The following is a 7,873-nucleotide window of genomic DNA, read 5'->3' on the forward strand; positions in this document are numbered from 1 at the left end:
ATTTCATGTTTGAAATCACCAAAGAAGTCTGATATCAACTGTCTCATAAATGTTGTTTATTTTGCAAAAATAGCGTTATAAAAAGCTTATTATTCAGGCTAGATCAGCCAGTGCGCATGCGCAGTCCTGAGTGGATGTCTCAGAATGCTGGCTGTTTCTATAGCAACCAGGACACTTCTAACGCAGTGATGCCAATTAGCCAATTAGCGATTGGCTTCTTTATTCAGAAGGCGGGGCTTCCTGCGATTGAGCGGCCATATTTAGCTTTGCATTTTTCCCCATTCAAAACTATACGAGTGACACGTCTTGGGTATTCTGTTATAGTCTCTGCCAATGCGCATCCGCAGTCATACGCATGCAAACTATGTATGCGCTTTGGCTGGTCTAGCCTGAAAAACATGCTTTTTAAATGCTATTTGAGCATAAGAAACAACATTCATGGGGCATTCATTATCCTGCGATAAAAACATGAATAACTCACACCATTACCAGAATTAGGCACTGATTGAAGAAGGGACATGGGCTTTTTTTATTTGCATTTTGTACATTTTGCACATGTACATTATTTGATTTTAATTTAAATAATATTCTATTTTTTAAATATTTAAGTCTTTATTTGCTTTTGAAAAAAAAGATGCACAATAAAAATTCATGAAAGAATGAATGAATGATATCTTACCAGCCAAAGAGATACCAAGGAGAAGAAGAAAGGAATAAGGAACCATGGTGCAACAGTCTGCGTTTAAGCATTAATACTGGCAGTTACTGAAAGCAACATGGAGATATGGAGACAAGGTTTTAAACAGCCACTAGGCCATTTAGTAGGCCATTTAGTAATAATAGGAAAGCAGCATGCAGACTGGTGGATTGAGGTGGTGGAATATTTGATCTCCTTTGTTTTTCATTATATATTGATTCCATATATTGTTCCTGTGGCTCAGTGGTAGAGCATTGTGTTAACGCAAAAGGTTGTGGGTTCAATTCCTTGGGAACAGACATACTGGTAAAAAAAAAAAAAAAAAAATTAGAGCCTGAATGCACTGTAAGTCAACTTACGTTGCTCCCTTGTTTATCTTGTATATCTTAACAAATAAAGTTGAAATTGGTTTAATTTTTTTGACGAGTAACTTTCTCCTTTAAAGCAGTGAATGCAACATTTTAACTAAATTACCAATAACTTATTTCACAACAAATAAGGAAAAATTTCAATTAAATTTCAATATAAAAGTTTATCAACTTAAATGTGTATTTTATTTTATTTTAGCTTAATTTAGATCTTAAAATGATTTATTGATTTTGTTATATTTACACTTAACTGACATTTTGTCTGCTTATTTTTGACTCTTGTCATAATGTATGTGTGGTTTTAATGTGTTGCTTTCTTACCCAACAGCTGTAGCAAATTATAATATTGCAATTCACAAAACAAACTACAATGTTTTTCAAAGGTCTTTTGGGTGTAGTGGTACCATAAGATCTTAAATGTTTTTTTTTGCGTGATTATGATCTCTTTGGTATACAGATTAATTCAAAAAGAAGGGAAAATATAGTGCATCAACCAGGAATATTCATTACACAATAGATTGTACAGATACACACAAACACAATACATACAAACACCATTCTGCACCACTCCATGTTGCACTCCTGTTGGATCAGCCTACTGTGTTATCTGACAGGCTTGTCATGCAGGGGGTCCGAGATGTTGTCCATGATGGTCAAATTAATTTGGACATCATTCTGTATTCACCCACCACCTCCAGTGGGTCTAGGCCCATCTTAAAGACAATGAGTCTACCATGATGTCTTCTTAATCACTTATCCCTATAATACTCTAACACATATACTAGTGGAAAACAATTATAATGGAACACTTTTTATTTTATTTATTTATTTATTATTATTATTTTTTTAATTGGGTTAAATTGATATACCTTGTATAATTATACCCTGTTGAGCTGCCCCTAGTGGTGTGGAGCAATGTTTTGTGAGTGACTTAATGGTCAGCGTTTTAAAAAAATAAATAAAATCATTTTACAACTGAAGCTGTTTTCACAACATGTTGCAGTATTATTTATTTATAATTTCTTTGTGTTTGTCTGTTGTTGGTTATGTTCGGAAAAAAAAGCAAAAAGCAAAAAAAAAAAAAAAAAAGGTTCCAGTACTGGAACATTCCTTTGCTTTGCTAATGCTTCTGTATGGACCCTTATCACAGACTCCGATGACGCATTTCCACATTTATTAACAGCATAAATCTAGCAAAGTTATTCATATTATATTCTGTCTTATGACCAAAATAACCAGTCACTCTCTATATATTTTCCTCTTTTTGTAAAGTCAAAGAAATTGTATTATGCATTTTTTTCTTTTGCTGTTGGTAATGATAACACAATTAACTATTAACTATGACTTTTGCTTCAGTAAACTCCTAATTTGCTGCAAGTGTAAATATGCTGCAGAAATACTCAAACTCACTCTCTACCCTCACTAGGTGTAACTTGTCCCACTCTTACCTAAACCCACAAATGTGTGTTAAATAACAAGTAGCCATTAACAAACAAACAACCGAGAGTCACAGGAACGAAGAGTATTGAAATAACTCAGTTAAGGTTATCAGAAAATTAATAAAATAGTACTTTAAAAAGTATCTTTAATCTAAAACTAATGTTTACTAATGTTTTTTTTTTTTTTTTTTTTACCTTCATTTGTTTTTATCTATAATAACAATGATTTTGAGATACACGTTGCAATTCATATGCAATTTCAGTGGGCAAGTCCAATAGGTTATACCATGGAGGAATTTAGTGGACCCAGTTGTTCTCCCCAAAGACATCCCAGGAAGCAATACAGACACACACACACACACACACACACACACACACACACACACACACACACACACACACACACACAAATAAATAATAATAATAAAAAAATAATAATTAATTTGCCAATTCATCCACTAAAGCATATGTGAGGTTAGGCACTAATGTTAGACAAGAAGGCCTGGCTAGCAATCTCCGTTCCAGTTCATCCCAAAGGTGTTTGATGGAGTTGAGCCCAAACCCTGAAAAACAGCCTTATACCATTATCCCTCCTCCACCAAACTTTGCAGTTGGCCCAGTGCAGTCAGGCAGGTAACTCCTGGATTTAACCAAACCTAGACTCGCCCATCAGACTGCCAAACAGAAGAAAAGGGATTTCCCACTCCACAGAACATGTTTCCACTGCTCCAGAGTCCAGTGGTGCCAATAATTCTGACCACAAATGTATATTTCTGAACTGAAGTATCGCTGCTACATGATTCTATATTCTGAGCAACAAATAGAACAGGAACATCAGTCCTGGAGAGCTGTAGCCCTGCAGAGTTTTGGATCAACTATCAGATGAGAAAGCATGAAATGCTTATTACTTAATGAAAGTACCTACAGTATGAACTCTTTATCATCTGATATTCATCTGCCATGAAAAGAGACGTTAGAGACCTGGTCATTGGCCAAATTTGAACTTATGTATTTCAAATACTGAAGTTTAAATGAATAGAATCAGCTTTACATATTTGCACGTGTAATAGTTTGTTGTCAACAAATGGATCCACTTTCGCGAAGACAGACCAAGATGTCAAAAATACCTTACAAAAAGCATGTTTTCAACTTTAAAGAAATGATGCTATTTCAATCACTTAATGTTTTTTTTTTTTTTAATCCACAGAAGGAAGGCAGATATTTTCATGTAGACTTCAGGGTACTCCTTGAATGTACAGTCATTAGGATATGTGTACGCAGCCATTCCTTTAAGTTCAGATTCACAAAGAAGAGGACTGCCAGAATCACCCTAAAGAAACAAACGAAAGATTTAAAATATAGTCTGCCACTATGTGAAATATCAGATGACATACTTTTTTTTTTTTTTGGATAATTATCAAAAGTGATGTTGCAGTACCTGACAGAACGCCCTTTTCCCATCGGAGACACTACAGAAAGTTGAAATTATTTTTCCATTTGTTTTTGCACTCAAAGCTGAACTGCAGTTTGAGGCTGACTTCCTGCAGAACATTTGATGCTCTTCCTCTGGGTTTTTTCATGCCCCAGCCAGCAATGGAGCATTCCACATGAGCAGGAATATTATCATTGCTAATAGGTAGCTCAATAACATCCACAAACTCATTCTGCACAGCTTTGGTCTTCAGCTGTAACATATTAGTGAGTGAATTACTCTATGAGTTTTTAAAAAAAATAAAATAAAAAATAAAATAAAAAAAGGTCCACCCAATTTGAGCACCAATAATACCTTTAGTAATATGATATCATAGGTCCTGTGATCATACTCATACTTAGGATGTCTGATGTACTTGTCTACTTGGATAATCTGCTGGCTGTCCTCGTTCTGGCTAATATTCTGAGCTCCCAGAACAACTTCTAAGTAATTGGATGTCTGTGCAAACATTTAATGTCAAAGTTATTTTAGTGGTGATCACTGTAGAGGATTATGACAGTACATTGTTACAAAGACTAAAAACAGGATGAAGACTTAAACTGGCTTTTTTATTATTATTTATGTTTGCATGAAGAACCTTTAACCCTCTGGAGTCTAAGGGTGTTTTTGGGGCCTGGAGAAGTTTTGTCATGCCCTGACATTTGTGCTTTTTTCAGTTTCTTATAAATATCTAAATGGCTAAAGTCTAATCTCACTGTAATCAGCACAAACTGCTATAATAATATGTGAGCAGCATGTATGTACATGATTGTGTTTTTGAGAAAAAAAATGTTGTGCGTGGTTAGTGAAAAACTAAAAATGTTAAATCACTTGAATAAGGCAATAAAAAACATATAGAAAATTGGTTCCCGGGACTTTTGAGAACTGGAGCTTGTAGCCTAGAATTTTTTTTTCTAAATGATGTTAAAATCATCTTGTTTACTCACTTACAGAAAACAATATATTGATTTAAAATTTTCTAAGACACTTTTTGTTGGTAAAAGTCATATGCGAGTAGGCGTCAACTATCATGAATTCACACCTGAGAAGACAAAGACCTGCATAATGAGCTGCATAATGAGCCATTCAGTCAGCTGTGTCACTGAGAGGGATGAGTTACAAGAAAGAATGTGAGGACAAAATAAATGTATATAATTTTATGTTTGTAGTTTATTTAGAATATATTTAATTATCCCACAACATAATTTAATATTCACTTGTGAGTGCAGTTAAACAGTTTATTAGGAACAATCAAAGCTGACTTTCAAACTGAATTTTTTGCATCATTACTCGTCACACAATCCTTCAGAAATCCTTTTAACAATCTTATTTTCTACAAAAAAAAAAAAAAAAAAAAAAAAACATTTATTGTTATTATTATCATTATTATTATTATTATTAATGTTGAAAAGAGCTGAGAATATTTTTTTCTGGTTTTTTTAGGGGGGATAAATTGAAAGAACAGCATTGTTTATTACATTTGTTACAGTTACATTTATTGGTACATTTATATTATTTACATCAAGCTTTTGAATGGTATAGTAGTGTATATTGTTATTGAAACTTCATAATATTTCACTTGATTATACATTTAGTCAGGAATTATAGTTTGGAAAAAGTCTTTGGAAAAAGTCTTTGGAAAAAGTCTAACTAGTAAAATGTTTACACGTTATGTGAAAACTAGTACAAGTATATAAATAAATAAAAAGTGCTGAATAAAGTGCTTCATTCTTTTTTTCTGAGGAAATCCAAATCTCAAATCCTCAACCACATCACATCTTTTTGGGGTGAATTATGTCTTATTCCTCTCATCGCGAAGCAAACAGTAAAATAAAAAAACTTGAAGAACAATCTCGCTGCGTTGTCTTCTGTTGTGTGGGCGTATTAAAGCCGCGCGCTTTAGTGAAACATTATAATTTGAATAGCGCGCTCGGCGCGTGGGCGTGGTCGCATTAGAAGATAATGAAGGGAGACGTGAAAAACGGACATGGCGTTGTTTTCATATGGATTGCTTTATCACAGAATATTTGTTTTCGGCAGCACTTGTTTAGTTTAAAAGTAGACATGTCAGGCGTTCTATAGATATCTCTCTCATGTCTCTGTGTTGAATATTCACTGAGTTAAAGTTCATTTAATGACGCATTTGTAAATGAAGATCAGCGCAGACAAAGGCTGCAGACAGCACTCCTTGTTTGTTATCTTTATTTTATAAATGCACAAAGTTTTGTGGTTATTATGTCTGTATACAAAAAAAGTAGACCCTTTACAGATTCGATTGATGTATTGCTCTTATCTGTACGATCAAAACTGAAAGTGTAGCCTAATTTAAGTTCTTTTCGGGGTTATCAGGAGAAAATACCCCAAAACGCGTATACGCGTTAATCGACTCCAGAGGGTTTTAAAGACTGACAGGGAAGAGAAGAAATTGTTGAATGAAGTCATTATTTTTGTTTTCTTTGCACACACAAAAAAGTATTCTCGCAGCTTCATAACATTATAGTTGAACATCTGATGTCACATGAACAATTTTATTGATGTCCTTGCTTCCTTTCTGGGCCTTGAACATGGTAGTTGCATTGCTGTCAGGGTCAGAAAGCTCTCGGATTTTGTCAAAAATATCTTAATTTGTGTTCTGAAGATGAATGAAGGATTTACAGGTTTGGAAATAACAGAACTCTCATGTTTGGGTAAACTAACTCTTTAATGCACTAGTTAGATTAGAGAAGATTCTAATTATCACGTCTGTAGTAAAACCTCCCACCTGGTTTGTTGCTTGTTGGGTGTCAGTCAGTTGTGAGATTACGGCCGGTGTGATGTAGTTTACTGTGGCAATTGTGATGACCATGAACTTTTGGCCCACAAACACATTCATACTCGGAGTCAGTTTACCCACGTAGTCTAATTCCGATTTGAGCCTGTTTTTTAAGTTTCCACCATTTTTGACAACCATATATGCAGAGGTGTAAAATACTTGAGTAATTTTACTTGATTACTGTATTTAAGTATTATTTTGGGGGATTTGTACTTTACTCAAGTAAAACTGACTACTTGTACTTTTACTTGATTACATTTCTGAAGAAAAAACAGTGCTTTTTACTCCTTACAATTTTATTTCATCTTGAAAAGTACATTATATTTTTATTTTATCTTATGCACATTAAATATGGTAAACAGAAGCTCAAACGTGTGTGCCTGATGTGAGAACTAATGATCATTGTTTTCATGCATAAAACACACACATTTCTACTTCAATTATGACTTTCATCAGGTAAATGTCTGGCTTCAAAAGTTCACCATCAAATCTGAGGAAGCATATTGAGGTAGCAAAGTTGCGTTTCCCCCCAAAAAAAGTTTATTCATTATTTGTTCTGTTTTGATAGAACCATTAACTATATAATATATTAGCTGAATGCACAAAATTGAGTGCAAATAAAATCAGTGATGAGAATTTAAATAGAATTAATATTTTTGTGGGATTTTTTATTTTTTTTGTTAAGTGTTACAAATCTCCAAAAAAAGTGTTTAAATAAACATTGTATGCTAAATTAATTGTAATTCATGTTTAGTGATGTTCTTACCAGGTGGTGGATAAGTTGTATTTACAATATGTCATTATATGAAACATTACATAGGAATTAGGACTGCCAGTGAATATTTTTTTAATCTTAATAATTACATGCTTTTCTCATTAATTAATCTAATTAGTCACAAATAATTATTTATCAATATTTGCCTGGAATATATTTCTAGCGTCTCCATCAAATCTTGCTCTTCAAAGTGATAGTTTACCCAAAAATGAAAATTCTCTCACCATTTACTGAACCTCTGTCATCCCAGATGTTTATGACTTACTTTCTTCACATGGACACAAGCAAAGATTTTCAGTCCATATAATGCA

At 33.6% G+C, this 7,873-nt stretch overlaps 1 pseudogene; it reads right to left on the reverse strand.

Annotated features, from left to right (window-relative positions):
* Positions 1–3,467: 3,467 nt before the first annotated feature.
* LOC109078455 lies at positions 3,468–4,572 on the reverse strand (annotated as a pseudogene).
* Between the last annotated feature and the right edge of the window lie 3,301 nt (positions 4,573–7,873).

The sequence above is a fragment of the Cyprinus carpio genome, chromosome B9 (genome assembly GCF_018340385.1).
Source record: "Cyprinus carpio isolate SPL01 chromosome B9, ASM1834038v1, whole genome shotgun sequence".
NCBI classification, from domain to species: Eukaryota; Metazoa; Chordata; class Actinopteri; order Cypriniformes; family Cyprinidae; genus Cyprinus; species Cyprinus carpio.